General features: G+C 39.1%; 1 long non-coding RNA gene across 1 annotated transcript; it reads left to right on the top strand.

Annotated features, from left to right (window-relative positions):
• The first annotated feature begins 11,242 nt into the window (after positions 1-11,242).
• On the top strand, positions 11,243-26,052 carry LOC121384531. Its single transcript, XR_005959407.1, has 2 exons — positions 11,243-11,284; positions 24,537-26,052. It is a non-coding gene; the product is annotated as an uncharacterized LOC121384531 (long non-coding RNA).
• The last annotated feature ends 262 nt before the right edge of the window (positions 26,053-26,314 follow it).

The following is a 26,314-nucleotide window of genomic DNA, read 5'->3' on the forward strand; positions in this document are numbered from 1 at the left end:
ACAGTACGCACTACGCATTACGCATTACGCATCACGCGTACATGGATTCATAGCTTAAGCGTACGAGGCGGAGGTGGGGGGTTGAAACCCCGTATAGCTGTTTGGCAGTAATGTTAATATGAATAAATAGAGTGGCCGTTAGATACCATTTATCTCACAACGAGTTGTTTTAAAATGTTATCTAATGAGTGAAAGCGAGTTTGATAAGTTTTTAAACGACAAGTTTAACGGACACGAATGTATTATTCTATTTCTTATAAATTTTAAAATCTTTTTCGACTAAAAGTTATTTACAGCCGTTGCACTTGTAGCCAACTTACGCGTCACAGACACATAATTGTCACGCTAACTATACGTCACAGAGTAATCTATTTCCACCGTGTTGTTTTTCATTGGCTGCATGGGAGCAGCTAGTCGTATGTCTTGAAATTGCTAAAACACGTACGTGTGTTAACAACCCATGTGTTATCAAAATAATGCACGGTGTTCTCACCAATGGGTGTGTAAGAAATGTTACTCGCATTCGGGCATGTTCGTTTAACTCGGGCAAAAATTAGCCTGCGCCTTTCCCCCCCCCCCCCCCCCCCCCCCCTGTAAAAATGGGAGCCACAAAAGGTTCCACTTACTTTTGGGAAACGTGTTTCAGTATTCATATTTATGGGTCATGGTTTGATTTATATATTTGCATATTGTATTTTAGCCACATACGTTAACTTTGTCGTCTTTGGTATTCTATTTGGTATAGCACAACCTTGTGCGTCTTCCAAGTGGGTCAAGAGTAAATCTGGACGTCAATGTCAAACAACGTTGATGTAATGCACAAACCATGTTTTTCATTTGCTACACAACTCGCGTATTACTTCACAAGCCACTGCAATTTCTCCACGAAATTGTGTTATTTCTTGATTCATTATTATATTATTATTAATTTTAATATCAACATGTTTTTCATGAGCGTGATTTTTAAAAGTTACTGATGACAAATATAAAAACGCACTGAAGTCGAGAGCTTTATGACACACAAACACGCAAATGTGCTACTTCAACACGTAACGAATGCTGATGACATATGCACACGCTAAAGCATGGTAATTTACTCAAGACTCTTATACACCCTTCTGAAGATCTTGACAATAATGGAATACAAATTGATAATTTGAAAGTTGGAGGTATGTCTGTAAGGACAGATCCAACATTTGGAGAGAGGGTGTATTTTCAAGAAATAAATAAATGGGCCAACACACATCAGGATTAGAAAGAGAATATCGGTGTTTACTGGCCTCGGTGGCGTAGTGGTTAGCCATCGGTCTACAGGCTGGTAGGTACTGGGTTCGGATCCCAGTCGGGGCATGGGTTTTTTTTATCCAGATACCGACTCCAAACCCTGAGTGAGTGCTCGACAAGGCTCAATGGGTAGGTGTAAACCACTTGCACCGACTAGTGATCCATAACTGGTTCAACAAAGGCCATGGTTTGTGCTATCCTGCCTGTGGGAAGCGCAAATAAAATATCCCTTGCTGCCTGTCGTAAAAGAGTAGCCTATGTGGCGACTGCGGGTTTCCTCTCAAAATCTGTGTGGTCTTTAACCATATGTCTGACGACATATAACCGTAAATAAAATGTGTTGAGTGCGTCGTTAAATAAAACATTTCTTTCTTTCTTTTTTAGAAAGAGAATAGCGGTGTTTACCGGCCTCGGTGGTGTCATAGTTAAGCCATCGGACATAAGGCTGGTAGGTACAGGGTTCGCAGCCTGCTACCGTCCCTCACCCAGAACGAGATTTAATGACTCAGTGGGTAGGTGTAAGACCACTACACCATCTTCTCTCTCACTAACCACTAACAACCTAACAACTAACCCACTGACCCGGACAGACAGCCCAGATAGCTGAGGTGTATGCTCAGGACAGCGTGCTTGAACATTAATTGGATATAAGCACGAAAATAAGTTGAAAAAAGAAAAACAATGGTGTTTGTGTTTTGGGTGAGATGGGGCAGTTAATTATTGATTGTTTTCTTGATATTTGAGTAAAATGTAATGGGCTGTTTCATTTGTATTTATACAGACTCGACTAAATAAATCAAAATAAAATTAAAACAATGCAATTAAAGAAAGAAAGAAAAGTTATATTTAACGACGCACTCAACACATTTTATTTACGGTCAGACATATGGTTAAGGACCACACAGATTTTGAGAGGAAACCCGCTGTCGCCACTACATGGGCTACTCTTTCCGATTAGCAGCAAGGGATCTTTTATTTGCGCTTCCCACAGGCAGGATAGCACAAACCATTGCCTTTGTTAAACCAGTTATGGATCACTGGTCGGTGCAAGTGGTTTACACCTACCCATTGAGCCTTGCGGAGCACTCACTTAGGGTTTGGAGTCGGTATCTGGATTAAAAATCTTATGCCTCGACTGAAATCCGAACCCAGTACCTACCAGCCTGTTGACCGATGGCCTAACCACGACGCCACCGAGGCCGATACAATGCAATTAATGCTCAACAGCAACAATGCAAAAATGACTACAAAATGGTGAAAACTGGAGAAATAATTTTCATTTCTGTAAAATGAATCAATGTACGTTTCTGTTCTTATAGTCTAATTTGTCGGTATAAGATTAAAAAAAAGCCTTTGTTCTAATAAGTAAGTAAATAAATGCTCTTGGTTTAAGTTTTAACCTTGAATATTGACAGTCTTTCTGTTAAAACACCGGCCTCGGTGGCGTCGTGGTAGGCCATCGGTCTACAGGCTGGTAGGTAGTGGGTTCGGATCCCAGTCGAGGCATGGGATTTTTAATTCAGATACCAACTCCAAACCCTGAGTGAGTGCTCTGCAAGGCTCAATGGGTAGGTGTAAACCACTTGCACCGACCAGTGATCCATAACTGGTTTAACAAAGGCCACGGTTTGTGCTATCCTGCCTGTGGGAAGCGCAAATAAAAGATCCCTTGCTGCTAATCGGAAGAGTAGCCCATGTAGTGGCGACAGCGGGTTTCCTCTCAAAATCTGTGTGGTCCTTAACCATATGTCTGACGCCATATAACCGTAAATAAAATGTGTTGAGTGCGTCGTTAAATAAAAACATTTCTTTCTTTCTGTTAAAACATGAGTTCATGTTGAAGATTGTGGTGCCAGAGGCTAAATTAAAACACAGAGATCACTAACAACCAAACTGTCAAATTCCCAAACTAATTACTCTGAATATAAAACAGGGATTTTGGGGCCTGAGTAGGATTCTTCTAAGGATTGATGTAGCTTTGTAAAAGACACCTACAATATTTGAAAGCATCAAAATGTTAGACCCATCAAAATATAATGCCTGGTTTTTCGGCTATACATAAACCAACATGCCTTAATTTAGAGTGGTTTTGGGGTTTTTTGCTTGTGTTGATGTTTTTTGGTGTGATTTTATTAAAAATTATTATTACTTTTTTCATTTTTTTTCTTTTTTTTTGTGTGTGTGTGTTTAATTGTGGGTTGGGGTTTTGGGGTTTTTTGTTGTTGTTTTGTTGTTGTTTTTTCAGGGTTTGTTGTCTTGCTTGTTGAGTTGTTGAAACAAAAACAACAAAAAAAGAAGCGAAGAAATCTCTTAACACTAAATCACTTCACAATGCTTTAATCAAAAACTAAAAGGTCTTCATTGTTGAAGTAACCATGTCCATCAATACAAGACAAACCGCGATCCGTATCCTCTGCATTTAGACAAAGACCAGCCATGATTCACTGACTTACGGTCTACCTGTCGCTGACTCTTTGAAAATATATTTGTTCATAAAGGTTATTATTACTCTAATAGATTTCAGGTGTTTAAACCTTAACATATACATTTTTTTTTTATGTTTCTTCTGTGCCGGTGTCTGGACGCCAATAACTCATTGTCGGTGTTAGCCACCAGAATAACATATTGTCATCTCAAGAACCAATGGGAATTCTTCATTAGATTTTATAGAAAGTTAGGACGTCAATGCACATAAATTTTGTTTGGGCCTCGTCGGAAGTGGATACGTCTCGGCTAATGTGCTAAATGTAGTGACGACTGTATTGTTATTGTGTAAAATCACACCTACGACTACCTAGGCTATGTTTTAAAGGTCTAGTAGGAAGGCTTTATATTTTATCAGTTTTAGGTATTATCATTCTATCTTTTTAGTTCATTTTTTAAGAAAAAAAATTGAAGGACAAAGGTTTTGTGATTTTTTAAATATATATATATTTTTTTTTTTTTACTATTTCTGTGATTCATCAAAACTGCTAGACAAACATTTTTTCTTCTACTTAAAAAACCCGAATGTAGGTAGAAACGAAACTGGCTTATAATAGAGGGAGAAAAATGAACTAAATAATGTACACACGTTTTTCATTTATTTTTAAATACAAAATATTTATGCATTCTTTCCATTGTCGTCGGAAGACGTCAAACAGTGGAGGGGGAGGAGACAGGTTTTAATTCGCCATTATACTTGTATTTATATATTTCATGATGGTTAAAATCTCAGCGCAAATTATAAAAAAATATACGGTGACAAGGGATCTCCTTGTCTGCATCCTCTTTTCAAATTAAATATTTCAGTACATCGATTGAGAAAGTTATGTAAATATTTTAATGTACTTTGTTGATGTTTTGTTTTGCTATGTTTAACTTCTTTTTTTCTTCTTCGTTGTTTTTACCAACGGCCGAAGTTGTTCTTTGCTTAGATGTGTGTTTTGTTTTCAGAAAATACCTCCACAAATGCTTAATGTTCAGAAAATGTACTAAATTGCATCAAGTGGGTTGGAGAGGCAAAACATTATGAGGGAGAGGGGTTATGTTATGAGTAACTCTGTCCCCAGCCAGCGTCATTCTGCGATGTTGGTTTTCGCCCAACGTTTTATTGCTGCTGCTGCTGCTGCTGCTGCTGCTGCTGCTGCTGCTGCTGCTGCTGTTTAATTGTTTGTTTCTTTATTGTTGGTTGTTGTTTGCGGGTTGTTTTTGGTTTGTTTGTTTTGTTTGTTTGTTTTGGAGGTTGTGGGGGGTGTTTTTGTTGTTGTTTTATGGGGGGGGGGGGTTTGGCTGTAGGAGGTATTACTTTTTTTTAAATTTTGCTACCGGTATTCCTATTGGTGCAAAGTAAAGATTAAAATAAAACGAACTTGAAAAAGAATGGACGAAAAGAAAGGACACTAACACCAATGATCTTTTACTGAAACTATTATCTTAGAAAAACAAATCTTAGCCAAAAGATTTACATCAAACATAATCTTTCCGAACAGTCTGTGAAAGATACAGCACGAAATATATTAACATTAACGCATTTCCGGTTCACCCTTTTAGTATCATTAGGGCGCTTGTTTCGTCTTCCTCAAATACGCCGTTCAATTTATTACCTGTAAAAGCCGTAGTTTAATTAGTTTTAGTGTCATATCGTGTCGCCGAAGTCCATTCATTAAATTATCAGCCAAGCGCTTCGAATTCGTAAAAATACGGATATTGACAGAACTCGGAACCTAAGTCTGTAACTTAGCAAATTGAAAATCTGGAAATACTAATAATCTTTCCGCCTCCTTTGAAATTCCACAGTGGTCGCATAGTCGTGGTGTTTAAGAAACAAAACAAAAATCCACAAAAAAAAAGAAGATATATAAATTTAGACGATACAAAATATGATTAACAAATAAAATTACATTTTGTTAATTAATTCATCACATTGTATTCAAGCACACAATGAAAAATCAATACAAGATATTCATATTATGACCGATATAATATATTTCAGCGCTTGACCTGTTTTTGTCTGGAATCTAGATGAGTTGTTAAAGCGCTTGCCTGGTGCGTGAAGGTCGAAGGATCGAATCCATTCGGTAGATTTTTTATTTGATTCTTTTCCCCCAACGTCTCAACCTGTGCCCCACGACTGGTATACCAAAGGCCGTGGTATGTGTTGCCCTGTTTGTGAATAAAATATCCTTGGCTGCTAATTGTATGGGAAAATGTAGTGGGTTTCCTCCGAGTACGAGTGGTGAAGCGCCCGCTTGATGCGCGGTCGGTCTGGGATCCCCGTCGTTGGGTCCATTGGGCTATTTCTCGTTCCAGCCAATGCACCACGACTGATATATCAAAGGCCGTGGTATGTGCTATCATGCCTATGGGATGGTGCATATAAAAGATCCCTTGCTACTAATGAAACATTGTGGCGGGTTTTCTCTCTAAGACTTATATGTCGAAATTACTCAATGTTTGACATCCAATAGCCGATGATTAATAAATCAGTGTGCTCTAGTGGTGTCGTTAAAACAAACTTTACTGTCCTCTGAGTACGTGTCACAAATTATCAAATGTTTGACATCCAATAGCTGATTTCTCGCTCCAGCCAGTGCACCACGACTGGTATATCAAAGGCCGTAGTATGTACTATCCTGTGTGTGGGATAGTGCATATAAAAGATCCCTTGCTGCTAATCGAAAAGAGTAGCCCACGGAGTGGCGACAGCGGGTTTCCTCTCTCAATATATGTGTGGTCCTTAACCGTATATCCGACGCCATATAACCGTAAACAAAATGTGTTGAGTGCGTCAGCATTTCCTTCTTTCCAATAGCCGATGATTAATAAAGCAGTGTGCTCCAGTGGTGTCGTTAAACAAAACAAACTTAAACTTTAACGTGTTTGTGGTGTTAACTGGAGAAACCTCACAGCCATCATAAAGGTTATTCCATTCGATAGCTGCAAGGGATCGTGTGTGTTGTGCATTTTCCCTATAGGGGCCTACATAGAATGTAACAGAACACGTCACGGTCGTTGATATAGCAGTCGTGGAGCATTGGGTACAACGAGAAATCACCCGATCGTTTCAACTAGAGGGATCGATCATGTTGTCCATTTGAGGCACTGTTTTTTGGGGGGGTTTTGTGGATGTTTTGTTGGGTTGGTGGGTTTTGTTTTGTTTTTTTTTGTTTAATTTTAACTGTTTTTATTAATGTGTAGGCACAAATGCATCGATATATTGCTTACCTTTTCGTGCACCTCAGTCACAATCTGGAACAGTCCCTGTCCGCGTTGTATCATGAAATGTGGAGTATAAAACATTGACTATTCACGTCACAGTGCAATCTTTATTAGATTCACGAAGTGAAGTACTCATAACAGATTCTACAATTTTCTTTTCAATTTGCAGTGATTAGACTAATATTTTCACTCATTAGGTCGTTTCTAGGAGTGCCGGAGACGGCAAATAACTCGGTCCGTCTTCTTGTTTTTTTCATTCATGCGCAGACAAATTAGGATTCTGCGGTGTATACTGGAAATGTTCAAGCCAGTGTCTTTAATTATGTGGTTATCTCAGGCTTTATACAGCTATTATGCAAATGTATTCCAGAAGCGAGTTACTAGTATTCTTGCAAGCAAAAGCTTTCTAACATAAGAAGGCATTTGCGTATGAAATTGCGCGAACCGGCCTCGGTGGTGTCGTGGTTAAGCCATCAGACATAAGGCTGGTAGATAGGTAGGTACAGGATAGGAAAGGAAATGTCTTATTTAACAACGCACTCAACACATTTTATTTACGGTTATATGGCGTCAGACATATGGTTAAGGACCACGCAGATATTGACGGAGGAAACCCGCTGTCGCCACTGGGCTACTCTTTTCGATTAGCAGCAAGGGATCTTTTATATGCACCACCCATAGACAGGATAGCACATACCACGGCCATTGATGTACCAGTCGTGGTGCACTGGTTGGAACGAGAAATAGCCCAATGGGTGTAGGTACAGGATTCGCAGCCCGCTATCGGCTCCCACCCAAGAGCGAGTTTTAACGACTCGGTGGGTAGGTGTAAGACCACTACACCCTCTTTTCTTTCACTAACTTCTAACAAATAACTCACTGTCCTGGACAGACAACCCAGATAGCTGAGGTATGTGTGCCTAGAACAGCATGCTTTAATTTTAATTACATATAAACACGAAAATAAGTTGAAATGAAATGAAATTTTGAGATCCAGTCAGAATGAAATCTGTATTATGTAAATATATATATATATATATATATATATATATATATATATATATATATATATATATATATATATATATATATATATATATATATATATTACAACGTAGTCATTAAATAAATAAATAAATAAATAAATAAATAAATATATATATATATATATATATATATATATATATATATATATATATATATATATATATATATATATATATATATATATATATATATATATTTATTTATTTATTTATTTATTTATTTAATGACTACGTTGTAATACTTTGACTGCGGTTCGAACCCTTAATACCCCGTTACTTCCTAGAATGATCTCCCGTCGGTGGGCCCATTGGGATATTTCTCGTTCTTACCAGTGTACCACGACTGGTTTATCAAAGGCCGTGGTATGTGATATCCTGTCTGGAGGATGGTGCACACAAAAAAATCCCTTGCTTCTAATGGAAAAATGTAGCGGTTTTCTAAGAACATATATAAAAATTAACAAATGTTTAACATCCAATAGCCGATGATTAATAAATGAATGCAATCTAGTAGTGTCGTTAAACAAACCAAGCTTTAACTTTTGTAATTGCATGTGCAGGGAATTTTGCAGTGAGGTTAAATAGGTTGTGCCGGGTTAAAGTGTTTACGTCAATTCTAGAGGGATTCGGAAGCATGTTTCTACTGAACCGGCCTCGGTGGCGCAGTGGTTAAGCCATCAGACTACAGGCTGGTAGGTACAGCGTTCGCAGCCCGGTACCGGGTCCAGCCAGTGCACCACGACTGGTACATCAAAAGCTATCATGTCTATGGGATGGTGCATATAAAAGATCGCCTTGCTGCTAATCGAAAAGAGTAGCCCATGAAGTGGCGACAGCGGGTTTCCTCCCTCAATATCTATGTGGTCCTTAACCATATGTCCGACGTCATATAACCGTAAATAAAATGTGTTGAGTGCGTCGTTATATAAAACAATTACTCCTCTGCAAATGCGCCTGAACGGCATGCTTACCATTAGAGATCTAACCTGCTGAACAAACAATGTGGTAGAGTGTCATTCATTTCATTTCAACTTCTATTCGTGCTTTTATCCAATTAAGGTTCATGCACGCTGTCATGGGCACACACACACACACACACCTCAGCCATCTGGGCTGTCTGTCCAGGACAGCGGGTTAGTTGTTAGTTGTAAATTATTAGTGAGAGAGAGAGAGAGAGAGAGAGAGAGAGAGAGAGAGAGAGAGAGAGAGAGAGAGAGAGAGAGAGAGAGAGAGAGAGAGAGAGAGAGAGAGAGAGAGAGAAAGAGAAGAAGAAGAAGAAGAAGAAGAAGAAGAGGGTGTAATGGTCTTACACCTGCCCATTGAGTCGTTAACACTCACTCTGGGTGGGAGCCGGTACCGGGCTGCGAACCCTGTACCTACATACCTACCGACCTTATGTCCGATGGCTTTAAGGCGCAGATCCTAGTTTTAAACCGTAAAAAATGGACAAACATTTTGTTAAGTTACAAACCTGTAACACATTTGATTAATGTTGCAAGAGAGTGAAACAAGAGTCTGTGAAGTTGAAACGGTGAAATACCGTTAAAAATAGACTAAAACTCTACTCCATAACTGTTACCTCTCAGACGCACGTGCGTTTTTAAAAATATAAAAGATGCATTTTATGGTATTAGAAACACCAGGATGACCAGAAAAACTTCGGTTGTACGAAAATCGATAATCTAAAGAATAAAATATAAGTAAAGTTTGATTCCAGTAATCATAAACGGCTCTAATAGTGATAAATATGCCTATAGTGTTAAAAAAAAAACTAGGGTTTGTCCCTTTAACCACGATACCACCGAGACCGGTAGGTAGGGTGTGCTAAAACATACACAAAAAAATCCCTCTCCACCGGTTTCGATGGTGTAGTGGTTAAGCTAGCCCAAGTACTCTGACGGTGAGAGAACTCGACGGCCATTTGGACGGTCATCACGCTCTCTAACCTCAATGTTCAATGTTCAAGTTCTTTATTTGCCGTAAGGTAAAAAAACCTTATCAGCATAAATACATACATATATAATCACGATATATATACAAATATACAAATACAGGTGGAGAGACCAGTCTATATCTATACTGCGCAATCTCTGCCTACCAAACGCTAGTCAGAGATTCCCGCTCTAATACAACAACAATCCTATGTTTGACATTAAATACCTTTACATCGATCATTAATGACCTCCCTGATAAAAAAATATATATATTTCACACCCGACAGTACCCCCTTTCAATAATGTTTCGGTTAAATACGTATTTGCTGACGGGTTTCTTCCTATAGTGTGTGTATTAGTGGTTAATATGTGAACTTTTTTTTTATCAAGGAACTCGAAAATGATCGATGTAAAGGTATTTAACGTCAAACATAGTATTGTTGTTGTATTAGAGCAGAAATCTTTGACTACCGGCAGAGATTACGCAATATTGATATGTCGGTCTGGGATCGATCCCCATCGGTGGGCCTATTGGACTATTTCTCGTTCCAGCCAGTGCACCACGACTATTATATCAAATACCATGGTAAGTGCTATCCTGTCTGTGAGATCCCTTGATACTAATGGAAAAAATGTAGCGGGTTTTCTCTCGAATACTATATGTCAAAATTACCAAATGTTTGACATCCAATAGCGAATGATTAATAAATCAATGTGCTCTGGTGGTTTCGTTAAACAAAACAAACTTTAAACTGACGATTAGAGAGCGTGATAACTGTCCAGATGTCCGTCGAGCTCTCTTACCGTCAGAGTACTCGGGCTATGGTTAATCCATCGGACATAAAAGCTGATAGGTATTGGGTTCGCCTCTCGGTACCGGCTCCCACTTAGAACGAGATTAACGACGCGAGTACACGTGTTAGGCCACCTCACCGACTTTCTCCCACTAACCACTAACCCATTGCCATGGACAGGCAGCCAAGATAGCTGAGGTGTGTGCCCAGGACAGCGTGCATGAACCTAACTGGATAAACGCACACAAAAAACACAAAAAAACCCACAACTATAAATTAATTCAAATAAAATTAAATCTTTCCTATCTCGCTCGTTGGCGTTATAAGACCGCCCTTTTCTTTCTGTTTTTTAGCCGCAGTACAATTGAGCCGACTTGGCGTTTTGTAATAGGTCGGTTCATGTTGGCGACGCCTTCCAAAGCGCTCGCCAGTTATCTTATAAAAACGTGGCTCCGTCAAACCACACAATTTTACTTCAGTCTCCCACCGGCAACAGGAATTTATTTGTCTGCTGCCACCACACAATGTGAGTAAAAAAAAATGTTTTAATATACGTATAGTATTATATATCTATATATTTTGTAAAATAATTGTTTGATAATTATTTTAAATGTTGATAGACCTCAAGAAACATTGTACGTTTTGGTTTGTTGTTGTGGTTTTTTGGTTCGGTCAGAAGAGAAGGGGGGGGGGGGGGTTGTGTGTTTGTTGTGTTGGGTATTTTTTTTTCTTTCTTTCTGAGGGGGGAGGGATATATCAATATATTTTGTAAAATAATTGTTTGATAATTATTTTAAATGTAGACATACCTCAAGAAAATTGTACGTTTTGGTTTGTTGTTTTTTTTGGGTGGTCGGGGGGGAAGGTTTGGGGTGGGGTTTTTTGTATGTTTTGTTGGGTTTCTTCTTTTTCGTTTCTTAAGGGTGGAGGTATATATCTTTATATTTTCTAAAATGATTGTTTGATAATTATTTTAAATGTACATAAACCTCAAGAAACATTGTACATTTTCGTTTGTTGGTTTTTTTGAGGTGGTGGGGGGGGGGGGGTAGGAGAGAAAGTAGTTTTTTATCGGGTGTGTGTGGGAGGGGGGTTGTATGTATGTGTTTTGTTGTGTCTTTATTTGTTTAGTTTTTCAGGGAAAGGGATTGGTTGAAACTCGTTCTTTTCTCAGACATGTTTTATATTCCATCTCTTCCAGTGTCTGTTTGTCTGTGTTAATGTTTATAAAAGCTCAAGATAACTACTATTCTTGGTGTACGAGTTTGGTGCACGCTAGACTTTTGACGATGCCTAGTGTTTGCAAAATGCCTTTTAGAAATACATCGTATTCAGGACTAACTCTGGCGCTCACTCGCCAAATTCGCCAGTCGTGAACTTTCAAAAAATAAATGCTGAATTGTATTTTAATTTGGCGAAATAATTTCATGTAATAATTTATATTTTGTTAGAAAATAATTGGGTTTCTGTGAATCGTCGTGCTAGGCTCAGACTGTCAACTTACAATGGGTGCGCTCAGATTAACAGCTAACTGGTCGGTAAGCAACCGCGAACATGATTCACTGATTCACTGCAAACATGATTATACCAACCATGTTTGCATATGTGGTACATATGCACGCACGCACGCACACATACATTCACACACAAAAACACTCTCACACACATACACACACACTTGCACACACACACACACACACACACACACACACACACAAACACACACACAAACACACACACACACACACACACATATACACACACACACCCTTCATATGAATCCCATAATAATATCATATTTGAAAAACAATAGGACACAAATTCTATTCTACCTTATTTTAAGAAAAGTGATTTATATTTTTTTTTCTTTGGTCAAACTACTTTTGTAACTGATATATACCTGGTATTATCAACTACGATTATTTTTAAAATGTTCTTCATTTGCATTTTCTTTACAAACTTTTATAAAACATATAATGCGAAAAACAAAACCTAGGTAATTTTCCAGGTTTTTGGGGGTTTTTTTAACGTTTTTATACATATTTAATTTGTCATCTTATTCAGTAATTTGTTACAACTGTGTTTTTGTGTTTTTTCTAATTACTAATTTAGGCAGCAGTGCCCAATTAGTTTCGTACTTATTTTCAATTAGCTCACCTGGGGTGTTTAGCCAATTCGTTTATTGCGTTAAGATACAAACTTGTCAGCACAGCAGGATATTCACACACAATATTTACACACACAAGAGAATTCGATTATCAAATTATATGTCTATCAGATGCAACATATAAAGAACCTCGGTGAGAATGCCGTTAAAACTTTGTTTTGTTTAACGACACCACTAGAGCACATTGAGTTTTTAATCTTCGGATATTGGATGTCAAACATTTAGAGGAAACACGCTACATTTTTCCATTAGTAGCAAGGAATCTTTTATATGCACCATCCCACAGACAAGATATCACAAATTGCGGCCTTTGATATATCAGTCGTGGTGCACTGGCTAGTGCGAGAAATAGCCTAATGGAATCATCGACGGGGATCGATCCCAGACCGACCGCGCATCAAGCGAGCGCTTTACCACTGGGCTACGTCACGCCCTAAATCAGACGTCAAGAAATAATAGTACAGGTCAGGTCAGGTCATAGGGTTTTACGTGCACATTCAGAACAAGCTGTTGTAGCGCACGCCTGTCGTGGGCACAAGAGCCGGTCTTGGCCAGCTCCTCCGTCCATGACAGGAAAGGTGGGGGGAGGGGAGAGGAGGGACCGCCTGCACTAGCGGGTGGGGGTGTTGGTGGTGCTATGGAATTAGAATGGAGCAGTTAAATGCCAAAGGAAAAGGGTGCGCAATTTTGATTGAGGGAATTTGGCGCAATTTTGAACGGTCGGTCGAAAGGTAAATGGCCGAGCTAATATAGGTTTTGATATTAGCGAATCGAGAGTAGGTCGTTAATTTTAGACCTCTACGATGCTGTGGTGTCTCCCTAGGTTGCCCATAGGGCCCTTATAAAGTACAGATAATAGTACAGTTAACTGGGTCTTTTTATAACTAGATGTTATCTTGTAGACGTTACGTCAGTTACGTCGCAGAATCAAACCACCTTGGTGAATCCTTTCAACTGATTGGGCGTTTTCAACCACAACTGGTCAAACGTCGTGGTATGTGCTTTCCTGTCTGTTGGAAAGTACCTATAAAAGATCCCTCGCTGCTAATTTAAAAATGTAACGGGTTTCTTCTGATTACGAGTCATAATTAACAAATAGCCGATGATGAATTAATCAATGTGCTCTAGTGGTGTTGTTAAACAAAACAAACTTTATTTCTAATTATGGTTCAAGCACGCTTTACAAGCCATATATCTCGACTGCCTGTGAAAAAAATAATGTTAATTAATTTTATTATTATGAATAAAACCATTTGGTATCATAAAGGCTACTATTTTGGGTTAGCAGCAAGGAGTCTTTTATATTCATAGGCGTACGGGCTCCGATTTCTGTAGGGATCCATGTGCTTGTTTTTGCCCGAATTAAAAGAAAAATCCCGAATTTGAATAACACCATTTATTCATATTAGCATTACTGCCACACCGCTATATAGGGTTGCAAACGAATCACTATGCATTTTTACATAGATTACAACTAATTTTGAAAATAGAATGATGGAAATAAATGGTAGAATGGTCGTAGGTTAGCTAATTTTGCACGAATATTTCTCCATTTTTGCCCGAAAATAAGGTTTTGCTCCAGAACTGGGGGTAGCAACTGCCCCCCCCCCCCCCCCCCCCCCGTCTTGTACGTTTATCTTTCTATTTAAGTAGTCGCCTGTCTTACGTGGCTATCTGATCATCTAATACAATTAATATTAAGAGGCCACATTATGGATTATGTCACGTGATCTAATGCTGTGTTGTGACTGGTCGGTTGATTGCCGACAGTCCAGATGAGTTTAGTTTGACGCTCAGACTAACAACGGGGAGTTGGATTGAGTTATGATGCGCGCTCTGACTAGCAACATTTCATTTTATTTCATTCCATCTTATTTTCGTGCTTATATCCAATTAAGGTTCGACCAGGCTGTCCTGGGCACACCTTAGCTATCTGTCCAGGACAGTGGTTTAGTTGTTAGTTGTTAGTGAGAGAGAAGAGGGTGTAGTGGTCTTACACCTACCCATTGAGTCGTTAAAACTCACTCTGGGTGGGAGCCGGTGCCGTGCTGCGAACCCAGTACCTATCAGCCGTATGTCCGATGGCTTAACCGCCGATTAATTTTTTGATTCGGATACGACGTTCGTCGTAGAAGTGGTATTTGACAAAAATCGTAAGTTCTAAGAGCGCTCAGTCTAGCGACTGGACAGTCGTAGAAGTGGTGAGAGCAGAAAGTTGGCCAACTCTGTCGTGGCAGTTGGTAGTCGGAACCTAGCATTAAAATAATAAGTCAGTACATTCCAGCTGAAAAAAAACATACTAGTCTAGTAATGATTCATTCGTTTTCAGATAACAATTTGAAAATTTTGGATTCATGATTGCCGGGCGAAGTTGGTTTTGTCTTGGTCCTGTACTCTATAAATGTATACCGGCCTCGGTGGCGTCGTGGTAGGCCATGGGTCTACAGGCTGGTAGTTACTGGGTTCGGATCCTAGTCGAGGCATGGGATTTTTAATCCAGATACCGACTCCAAACCCTGAGTGAGTGCTCCGCAAGGCTCAATGGGTAGGTGTAAACCACTTGCACCGACCAGTGATCCGTAACTGGTTCAACAAAGGCCATGGTTTGTGCTATCCTGCCTGTGGGAAGCGCAAATAAAAGATCCCTTGCTGCTAATCGGAAGAGTAGCCCATGTAGTGGCGACAGCGGGTTTCCTCTCAAAATCTGTGTGGTCCTTAACCATATGTCTGACGCCATATACCCGTAAATAAAATGTGTTGAGTGCGTCGTTAAATAAAACATTTCTTTCTTCCTGGGGGCAGGACGTCGCCCAGTGGTCAAGCGTTCGCTTGATGCGCGGTCAGTCTAGGATCGATTCCCGTCGATGGGCCCATTGGGCTATTTTTCGTTCCAGCCAGTGCACAACGACTGTATATCAAAGGCCGTGGTATGCACTATCCTGTCCGTGGGATGGTGCATATAAAAGATCCTTTGCTACTAATGAAAAATGTACTGGATTTCCTCTCTAAGACTATATGTCAGAATTACCAATTGTTTGACATCCAATACCCTGTGATTAATAAATCAATGTGTTCTAGTGGTGTCGTTAAACAAAACAAACGTTTAACTATTCACGTGCCCATATCCTATTCAAGGTTCAGGCACGTCCATCCCAAGCCCAGTCTATTACGTCTCTCTCTCTCTCTCTCTCTCTCTCTCTCTCTCTCTCTCTCTCTCTCCCCCCCCCCCCCCTCTCTCTCTCTCGCTCTCTCTCTCTCTCTCTCTCTCTCTCTCTCTCTCTCTCTGCCCCTCTCTCTCTCTCTCTCTCTCTCTCTCTCTCTCTCCCCCCCTCTCTCTCTCTCTCTCTCTCTCTCTCTCTCTCTCTCTCTCTCTCTCTCTCTCTCTCTCTCTCTCTCTCTCTCTCACCCCCTCTAATGTCGACTGGTTCGTAATCTTTTCACTTGATGAGCAAAATCCAGTCTAACGCCTCCCAGTTCTCTTTGGTAGACTGGTCAAAGCCAACGTAATCCATTGAGCAGATGAACTTTTATCAAAGTGTCGAAATAACCAAACCATAGACACCAAATAGCCACAGTTAAAATCTCCCGAGGGGTTCGTTAAAAATGTTTCTTTTCCTTTCAATTTCTATTCCTTGTACATACAAAGTATTAATATTTCCTCGTTTCCAATCTTGGTGTCTGCAATAAATCATAAAACTAATTTCCTCCACAAGAAAATACTTCATTAAAGAGACTGGTCCGAGTTTGCTATTACTGGAATACGTTTCCGACCAACAGGGCATTTTTAACGAGTAAAATTGCATACAAAGTACATTTTTTAGTTTAGAATATCATTTTATGTATATACTAATTGTTTCTGATGGGGGCGGGACGTAGTCCAGTGGTAAAGCGCACGACTGATGCGCGGTCTGTCTAGGATCGATCCCCGTCGGTAGGCCCATTGGGTTATTTCTAGTTCCAGCCAGTGCATCACGACTGGTATATCAAAGGCCGTGGTATGTGCTATCCTGTCTGTGAGATGGTGCATATAAAAGATCCCTTGCTACTAATGGAAGAATGTAGCGGGTTTCATCTCTGTGACTGTCAAAATTACCATATGTTTGACATCCAATAGCCTATGATTAATAAATCAATATGCTCTAGTGGTGTCTTTAACCAAACAAACTTCTTCTTCTTCTTCTTGTTTCCAATAGCTTGAATGTTTCTAATAGCCAAGACTAGATTTACGTACAAAAAGAACTTATTTTCGTGCTTATATCCAATTAAGGTTCACGCACGCTGTCCTGGGCACACCTCAGCTATCTGGGCTATCTGTCCAGGACAGTGGGCTATGTGTTGTGGTTAGTGAGAGAGAAGAGGGTGTAGTGGACGTACACCCACCCATTGAGTCATTCAAACTCGCCCTGGGTGGGATCCGGTACCGAGCTACGAACCCAGTACCTACCAGCCATTATGTCCGATGGCTTAACCACGACACCACCGAGGCCGGTACTAGCAACAAATAATAGTTGTTAAGCAGGATATGTTAGTCAGAAACATCTTACAATGGCAGGAAATTCTGGATCATCCCTTTTAAATGTTCATCGTTTGAAATAAAACAAAAGAATTTTTTTTTTTTATTTAACGACGCACTCAACACATTGTATTTACAGTTATATGGCGTCAGACATATGGTTAAGGACCACACATATATTGAAGGAGGAAACCCACTGTCGCCACTTCATGGGCTACTCTTTTCAATTGGCAGCAAGGGATCTTTTATATGCACCATCCCATAGACAGGATAGCACATACCACGGCCTTTGATGTACCAGTCGTGGTGCACTGGCTGGAGCGAGAAATAGCCCAATGGGCCCACCGACGGAGATCGATCCCAAACCGACCGCGCATCAAACGAGCGCTTTACCACTGTCTACGTCTCGCCCCTCATTTGAAGGAGAAAGTTATAAAGTTATTTTGTTTAACGACACCACTAAAACACATTGATTTATTATTCATCAGCTATTGGTAACTCTGACATACAGTCTTAGAGAGGAAACTCGCTGCACTTTTTTATTAGTATCTTTTATATGCACTTTCCCACAGTCACGAAAGCACATGCCTTTGACCAGTTGTGGTGCACTAGTTGGAATGAGAAAAAAATAATCATTTGAATGGATCCACCGAGGTGATTCGATCCTGCGACGCAAGCACCTCAGGGATGCAAATTTTGTTTTATATCCCTTCTGGTTGTACTGGAATTTAAAAGGAAGATGCATATAATTTAGACAGGTGTAAAACAAGAGTTTTGTTTAACACAAATATATTTCATGGAAACTTTAGTTTGTCGATTGCGTTTGGTGATCATACATCAAGGCAATATTTTTTATAGCAGGATCAAAGTTAACAAAATAATATTGACAACAGAGAGACAGGCAAAACGACAGCTGTTAGAAAATAGGCTGTCACCTATTGTTGCAGCCACAGTTCAACTCTTCATCAGGTTACGAATGTTCCAGAGGCACCCCCCCCCCCCCCCCCCCCCCCCCCCCCCCCAACCCCCAAGCAGCCTGAAGTGACAAACCATCGGTGTAGTGGGTGTTGTGTTCAGCCATTTTCTAGGCATCTTTTCAGGATTTGCTCCCGGGCTATTTAATATGCGCGTGTATCTTTTATTCATTGAAACGGAAATTACATCTGTGGGACTACACTTGCGGACAGGGCGACGAACATTTTGAATCATTAAAGGCGATCTCAGATGTCAAAAAAAACCAAGATTGTTTTTCATTTTCGGAAATCATTGACAAATGCCGAATAATATGAAAAGGACAGATGAACTGAATGTAGCTGATAATTTTACGCGAAAATTACTTCAATTCTGACGATGGTGTTGACAATAACGATATTTTAAAGTTAAACCCTAAAATCAAAGGTTGCCAAATCACCAAATGCAGACTTCTGAGATGTGAGATCTGTTCCAAGTCAGCACTTGTAATAATTTGAAAATGAGATTGACAAGAATATGTTCCTCTTTGACATAAATGGCGGAACACAAATCACATTACTTGTCCTTGTTATGTTTGAACTTTTCAATAACAATTCAAAATCAGCTTCAACTCCTAATTTCAAAACACTGTATTCACTCATGACAGTCATGTTGACCCTTTTGAATAATTTTATATTACAAACGTAACAAGAGGTGTTTTTTGTTTGTTTGTTTTGTTTTAATTTTAGATATTCTATTTTTCTTGTTTCTTCGAGTATACTGAATAGTTAATTCATGGGGCGGGATTTAGCTCAATCGCCTGAGGTGCTTGCGTCGCAGGATCGAATCACCTCGGTGGATCCATTCAACTGATTGGATTTTTTTCTCTCGTTCCAATCAGTGCACCACAACTGGTCAAAGGCTGTGGTATGTGCTTTCCTGTCTCTGGGGAAGTGTATATAAACGATCCCTTGCTGCATTAGGAAAAATGTAGCGGGTTTCCTCTACTGACTACGTGTCAGAATTATCAGCTGTTTGACATCCAATAGCCAATGCCCCTGCGCGTGCTGTAACCTCACCGTGGTGCAGGGGTGTAACATTCTCTTTGAGAATAGCCAATACAGCACAAATTGAAGTTTAGAGTAAAATTCGGTGTCCGTAAAATTCTGTGATATTTGTATTTGTATTTTTGCACAGTTCTTTACACTGTTTTTGTTTAAACCTTGAATTTTTATATTGATGTTGATCATCACTTTATTTATTTGCATTACCATAGTTTGACACCCAATAGCCGATGTATTTTTCGTGCTGGGGTGTCGTTAAACATTCATTCATTCATTCATTCCAATAGCCAATGATTAATTAATCAATAAATATGCTCTAGTGAAGTTAAAGAAAACAAACTTTATTTATTTAACTCATCGTAATTTACCCTTTGGATTGTTCGCTATCATCGCCTTCTCAGTAACACCACTAGTCTGTATTCATTAGAGCCGTGCGATGTAGGACCAGCCTCGGTGGCGTCGTAGTTAAACCATCGGACATAAGGTAGGTACTGGGTTCGCAGCCCGGTACCGGCTCCCACCCAGAGCGAATTTTAACGACTCAATGGGTAGGTGTAAGACAACTACACCCTCTTTTCTCTCACTAACCACTAACAACTAACCCACTGTCCTGGACAGACAGCCCAGATAGCTGAGGTGTGTGCCCAGGACAGCGTACTTGAACCTAAATTGGCTATAAGCGCGAAAATAAAGTTGAACCGAACTGAACTGCGATGTAGGCTTATAGATGATAATGATACGTTTGAAAATATTAGGCGAGTGATAGATCACACTCCTCACAAGTTCCAGGCGAGTGATATGAGTTCAACAGGAAAGCCCAGTGGTAAAGCGTTCGCTTTATGCGCGGTCGGTCTAGGATCGATCCCCGTCGGTGGACCCATTGGGCTATTTCTCGTTCCAGCTGGTGACTGGTGTAACAAAGGCCGTGGTATATACTATCATGTCTGTGGGATGGTGCACATAAAAGATCCTTTGCTGCTAATCGAAAAGAGTAGCCCATGAAGTGGCGACAGCGGGTTTCCTCTCTAAATATCAGCGTGGTTGTTAATCATATGTCTGACGCCATATAACCGTAAATAAAATGTGTTAAGTGCGTCGTTGAATAAAACATTTCCTTCCTACAATATGAAAACTATTTAGTAAAGCTTGCATATATTGCATACACTGTACTATTCAAAGCTTGCATATATTGAGTTTTGAATAGTACAGTGTAACGCATTGACCAATCACTGAATCTGTATAACAGGCCCGTAGCCAGGATTTTGAGAGGTGATGGTGGGGGGGGGGGGGGGGGGCGTTTAACGCCCGATTTGGGGGGGGGGGGGCGTCCGGAGGCATATTGAAAAAAAGGTTAATGGTAGGGGGGTCGGTTCCATTGGCTATGGGCCTGTGTAATGGTATTCAAACACTGCGGCCGGCTGGGATTAAAGCATCTTCTTTTCAAACAACAAGCTGTTACCATATTTTAGGTGGAATTTTTTTTAATGCCATCGTGCACCAGGTTTAAAAGAAAGTTTGGGTTGTTGTTGTTTTTTTCAGCTAAAACGCATTTAGGGTGCTTGAAGATGACTTATACGTCACATCTAGCAAACAGGTTCAGGTTAACTTATAAGCCTTTGCTTGTGGCTCAATCCCCAACGTACAGATGTTAAATATTGGGGGTTTTTTTAATACTTACAGGCTTTCAATTTCGGTCGCTCTTATTTCATTGGATAGTATGGTTCTTATTTTATTGGATGATATGGCTTTGGCGTCCGGCTATAATCACCGTGGAGCAGCAAATGAAATGTCTTTAAATCGATGTCCCACTAGTGGGATATCAATATTATAAGTGATACTAAAAATAGTTAATGGTTTTCGTTACAAAAGGTGTGTAATGCTAAACTCAGACTACCAACTGCCACGACAGAGCTGGTCAACGTTCTGCTTTCACGACTTCCACGACTTCCACTTCCACGATTGTCCAGTTGCTAGTCTTAGTGCTATTACAACTCGATTTTCGTCGTATCCGATACAAAAAAAAATTAATAAATGGCTCGACATTTTTTGCTAGTCTAAGCGCGCACTACAACTCAACCCGACTCACAGTTGTTAGTCTGAGCGTCAAACTGAACTCATCTGGATCGTCGACAATCATCCGACCAATCACAACGCAGCATTAGGCCACGTGACATCATCCAGTGGACTATTAAAACGTGGCCTCTTAAAGGGACAGACCCTAGTTTTTAAACACTACAGCATAAGTTTCACTATCAGAACCGTTTATGATCACTGAAATCAAACATTAATTATATTTTATTCTTTAGATTATCCATTTCCGTACAACCGACGTGTTTCTAGTCATTCTGGTATTTCTAATACCAAAATATGCATTTTTCATATTTTTAAAAACGCACGTGCGTCTGAGAAGTAGCGGTTATTGATTTGAGTTCTAGTTTATTTTTAAGGATAGTTTGGAAATAAGTACGAAACTAAATTAGTAATTAGAAAGAAAAAAAAACTTGGATCAAATTAATGAACAAACGACAAATTAAAAGCATAAATGAAAACAGAAAATCGATCAGGGTTTTTTCCCCGCATTATATGTTTTCTAAAACATTATGTTTTCTAAAACATTTGTAAAAAAAAATGCAAATGAAGAATATTTTCAAAATAATCGAAGTATGTTAGTTATACCGGCCTCGGTGGCGTCGTGGTTATGGATGACTGGTCGGTGCAAGTGGTTTACACCTACCCATTGAGCCATGCGGAGCACTCACTCAGGGTTTGGAGTCGGTATCTGGATTAAAAATCCCATGCCTCCACTGGGATCCGAACCCAGTACCTACCAGCCTGTATACCGATGGCCTGCCACGACGCCACCGAGGCTGGTTGGTTCAACAAATGCCATGTTTTGTGCTATCCTGCCTGTGGGAAGCGCAAATAAAAGATCCCTTGCTGCTAATCGGAAGAGTAGCCCATGTAGCGGGTTTCCTCTCAAAATCTGTGTGGTCCTTAACCATATGTCTGACGCCATATAACCGTAAAATAATGTGTTGAGTGCGTCGTTAAATAAAACATTTCTTTCTTTTTTATGTTAGTTATACGATTAGTTCGACCAAAGACAAAAAATAAGAAATTACTTTTCTCAAAATAGATTAGTATATAGAATTTGTGTCCTATTGTTTTCCATTATGATATTAATACAGTGTGTGTGTGTGTGTGTGTGTGTGTACGTATATGTTGTGTATGTGTGTGTGTGCGTGCGTGCGCACGTGCATGCACGCATATGTACCACATATGCAAACATAGTTGATATAATGTTTACAGTGGATCATGATCGCGGTTGATTGCTGACCAATAATTTGTTGTTAATCTGAGCACATCCGTTGTAATTTGGGAGTTGGGAAAATTACAACGAAACTGTCGAGTTGACCAACTTCGTCGTGCCACAAGTCAGTCTGAGTCCAAACCAATTCAAAACTATCGGTTAATGCCATTTTTGTCATGTAGAATGAAAGCTATATTCTGTTACTATTCCATTGTTATACGATTGAATATTGCTCTCCCTTCATCACGCATTCTCTCTCTCTCTCTCTCTCTCTCTCTCTCTCTCTCTCTCTCTCTCTCTCTCTCTCTCTCTCTCTAAAGTTATCTTTTGTATGGATCATCCCACAGACAGGATAACACACACCACAGCCTAATATATATTATCCCCCCCCCCCCCCCCACCTTGATTTCTTTTTTTTCCATTAGAAATTTATAAATATTAATTTATTATATTTTCTTACACACTCGTTGGTGAGAACAAAATGCGTTATGTTTGGTTACACATGGTTGTTAACACATGTACGTGTGTTAACAATTTCAAGACATACGACTGGTTGCTCCTAGGTGATGACCAGGTCACCAATGTCATTCAAACAATAACAAAAACTACACGATGAAAATCGATTAGACTGTGACGTATAGTTAACCTGACATCCATGTGTCTGTGATGCGTAAGTCAGCTACAAGTGCAACGGCTGTAAATAATTTTAGTCGAAAAAGATTTTAAAATTTGCTTAAAACCTGGCTTTTGAGGATATGTAAGAAATAGAAAAATACATTCGTGTCCGTTAGATACCATTTATCTCACAACTCGTTGTTTAAAAAAAACCCTGCGCGTGCTGTAACCTCACCGTGGTGCAGGGGTGTAACATTCTCTTTGAGAATGGCCAATACAGCACAAATTGACATTTAGAGTATAAGTCCGTATCTATCTGTGATATTTGTATTTTTACACAGTCCTTTACACTGTGTTTTTATTTATCTGTTGAATTTTTATATTGATGTTTATCATCACTTTGTTTTTCCCATTACCATTGTTTGACACCCAATAGCCGATGTATTTTTCGTGCTGGGGTGTCGTTAAACATTCATTCATTCATTCATTCATTCATTCGTTCGTTGTTTAAAAACGTATCAAACTCGTTTTCGCTTGTTAGATACCTTTTAAAACAACTCGTTGTGAGATAAATGGTATCCATCGGCCGCTCGTGTATTATTCTCTATATATTTGATATTTTGGATGTACAGTTGTATTCAATTTACAAAACATTTGTATTTGTAAAATATAGAGAGTGGCATCTATCGTACGTAGGCCTGCTACCAGCGGTGGTTGATTGTCATACCAATTTCTTTTCACACAGCCCATATATTTTTTCTTACGAACTATTCAATATGCTGATAATTCCACCTGTAGAAGAGCTTTAAAGGGAAATCTCGTCAGGCAAAGATAACACTGAAAAATAAAGAAATGTATTCATCTTGTAGCAAGAGACTATGGACTGTAAGAAAAGAAAATGGCGGGCCAATCAATAACGTTTTCAGTACATTCGGTAGATGTTGAGAAGGTTTCCATTGGTGTAGCACTGTTTAACACCACGTTTGATATCAAAAGGAAGAACCGGATGTCAAAGGACATAGTACAGGAAGCCTGAAAACCACCATGGATTCCATTACAAAAAATCCCCAAAAAACCGTGACCTAGATTTTTCTACGTACTATCAATTTTTATCTTTTGTTATTAATATTGTTGTCTGGTTGTTGCTGTTTTTTTCAGAATTGCCTGACAGACATGCAGCCACAGACTTTCTGGGTTTCATTAGCGGTGGTGATCGTTGGAGTCTTGGTGTGTACTGGTGCTGCCCCATTCAAGGAAAGAAGTAAATCTGTCAGTCGCGCTAAACGTTACGCGCAAATGGACTACTTCAACGAACTCAGCAAATACTTCGAATCTCTGCCGCCACTGAGAAAAAGTATCGACTCCATGTTGAAAGCAGAAGTCAAAAGAAATATGTTCTGGCAGCCATTGGGATATCTCCCTGCTTCCGCCAGAGTTAGCGGGAATAACGCTAAACACGGAAACATCGATCCGAATGGATCGGACGTTTTCCGGTACGGGAAGTAAGAAGAAACAATCCAAATGGAAGAGACGCAGGTTTTTCTTTCTTTTTTCCGGCAAGGGAAGCAACTCTTGTGTTCTGCGGATGTTGTACACCGACATGCAAACTAAAAAGAAAACCGCACAAAGGAACTATTAATAAACTGATTCTGGCATGTCATCGATCGAGCCATTAAATGATTCTATGCTGTTACAAAGAACCACACAAGAAACAAACACAGATAACACAAAACATTCAAACCGAAATTGAACACAAAACATTCAAACCGAAATTGAACACAAAACATTCAAACCGAAATTGAACACAAAACATTCAAACCGAAATTGAACACAAAACATTCAAACCGAAATTGAACACAAAACATTCAAACCGAAATTGAACACAAAACATTCAAACCGAAATTGAACACAAAACATTCAAACCGAAATTGAACACAAAACATTCAAACCGAAATTGTTCCGTCCAGCATTGATCATTAACTGGAAAAGTTCTTTTGTCTTCAAATGTTAATTTTGTGCTAATACACGTTTTAAAAATAAAACCATTTTGTGACATTTTGCGTGATCGCTGTAATAGTGGATTTAAGATAGTTAGTTGGACTAATCATACAGGGCCTTTAATATTATATTTTTAAAAATTAATCTTGTGCTAATACACGTTTCAAAAATTATATTTGTGTGGCAATATGTATGGCCTAATAGCCGGATTTATAGATTTAAAAGTATGACATCCTAAACACATTGTGGTTCAAAGGCAAAAACCAGGGATAACGGGTTTTCTTTGGGTTTTGTTTTCTTCTTAAAAAGCAACAACATTTTTTTTTTTTTTAAATGATTTAAATTTATTTGTAGGTTATAATAAATTTATGAATTTTAATAAATATACAGCAAAGAAGACAATTATTACAAAGAAAACTGTCTTTCTCTTACTTTGCATGTGTATGCGTGCAAACGTACGGACGACTACCATAATACCATACATACATACATACATACATACATACATACACATATACACACATTCATTTAAAATCAAAATCCATATATGACCATTTTTAATGAATAATGATTTGCTTAATGATTAAAATTAAAATGTAAAATGTGCTTTCTAGTACTGAAATAGCACTATTTGCTACCTAATATGTGTGCAGAATAAAGGTTTATTTTCGACAGGCGTTTTGCTCTTCATTATATATTGTTTAGTTTAATATAAATTAAAGGGACATTCCTGAGTTTGTTGCAATTCTTAAGATGTTATCGACTAACAAACACTTTTTAACGATTGTAATTACATATCAAATGTATTTTTTCTGCATGAAGTATTAGTGGCTGTATATTAAATGTGTTTCTGGTCGTTCTAATATTTGTACTAGGTTAAATTTCATTTTATTTCCTAAAATATAATTTTTTCGTACGTAGGGGCCTACGAAATTATT

Source organism: Gigantopelta aegis, chromosome 10 (assembly GCF_016097555.1).
Source record: "Gigantopelta aegis isolate Gae_Host chromosome 10, Gae_host_genome, whole genome shotgun sequence".
NCBI lineage: Eukaryota > Metazoa > Mollusca > Gastropoda > Neomphalida > Peltospiridae > Gigantopelta > Gigantopelta aegis.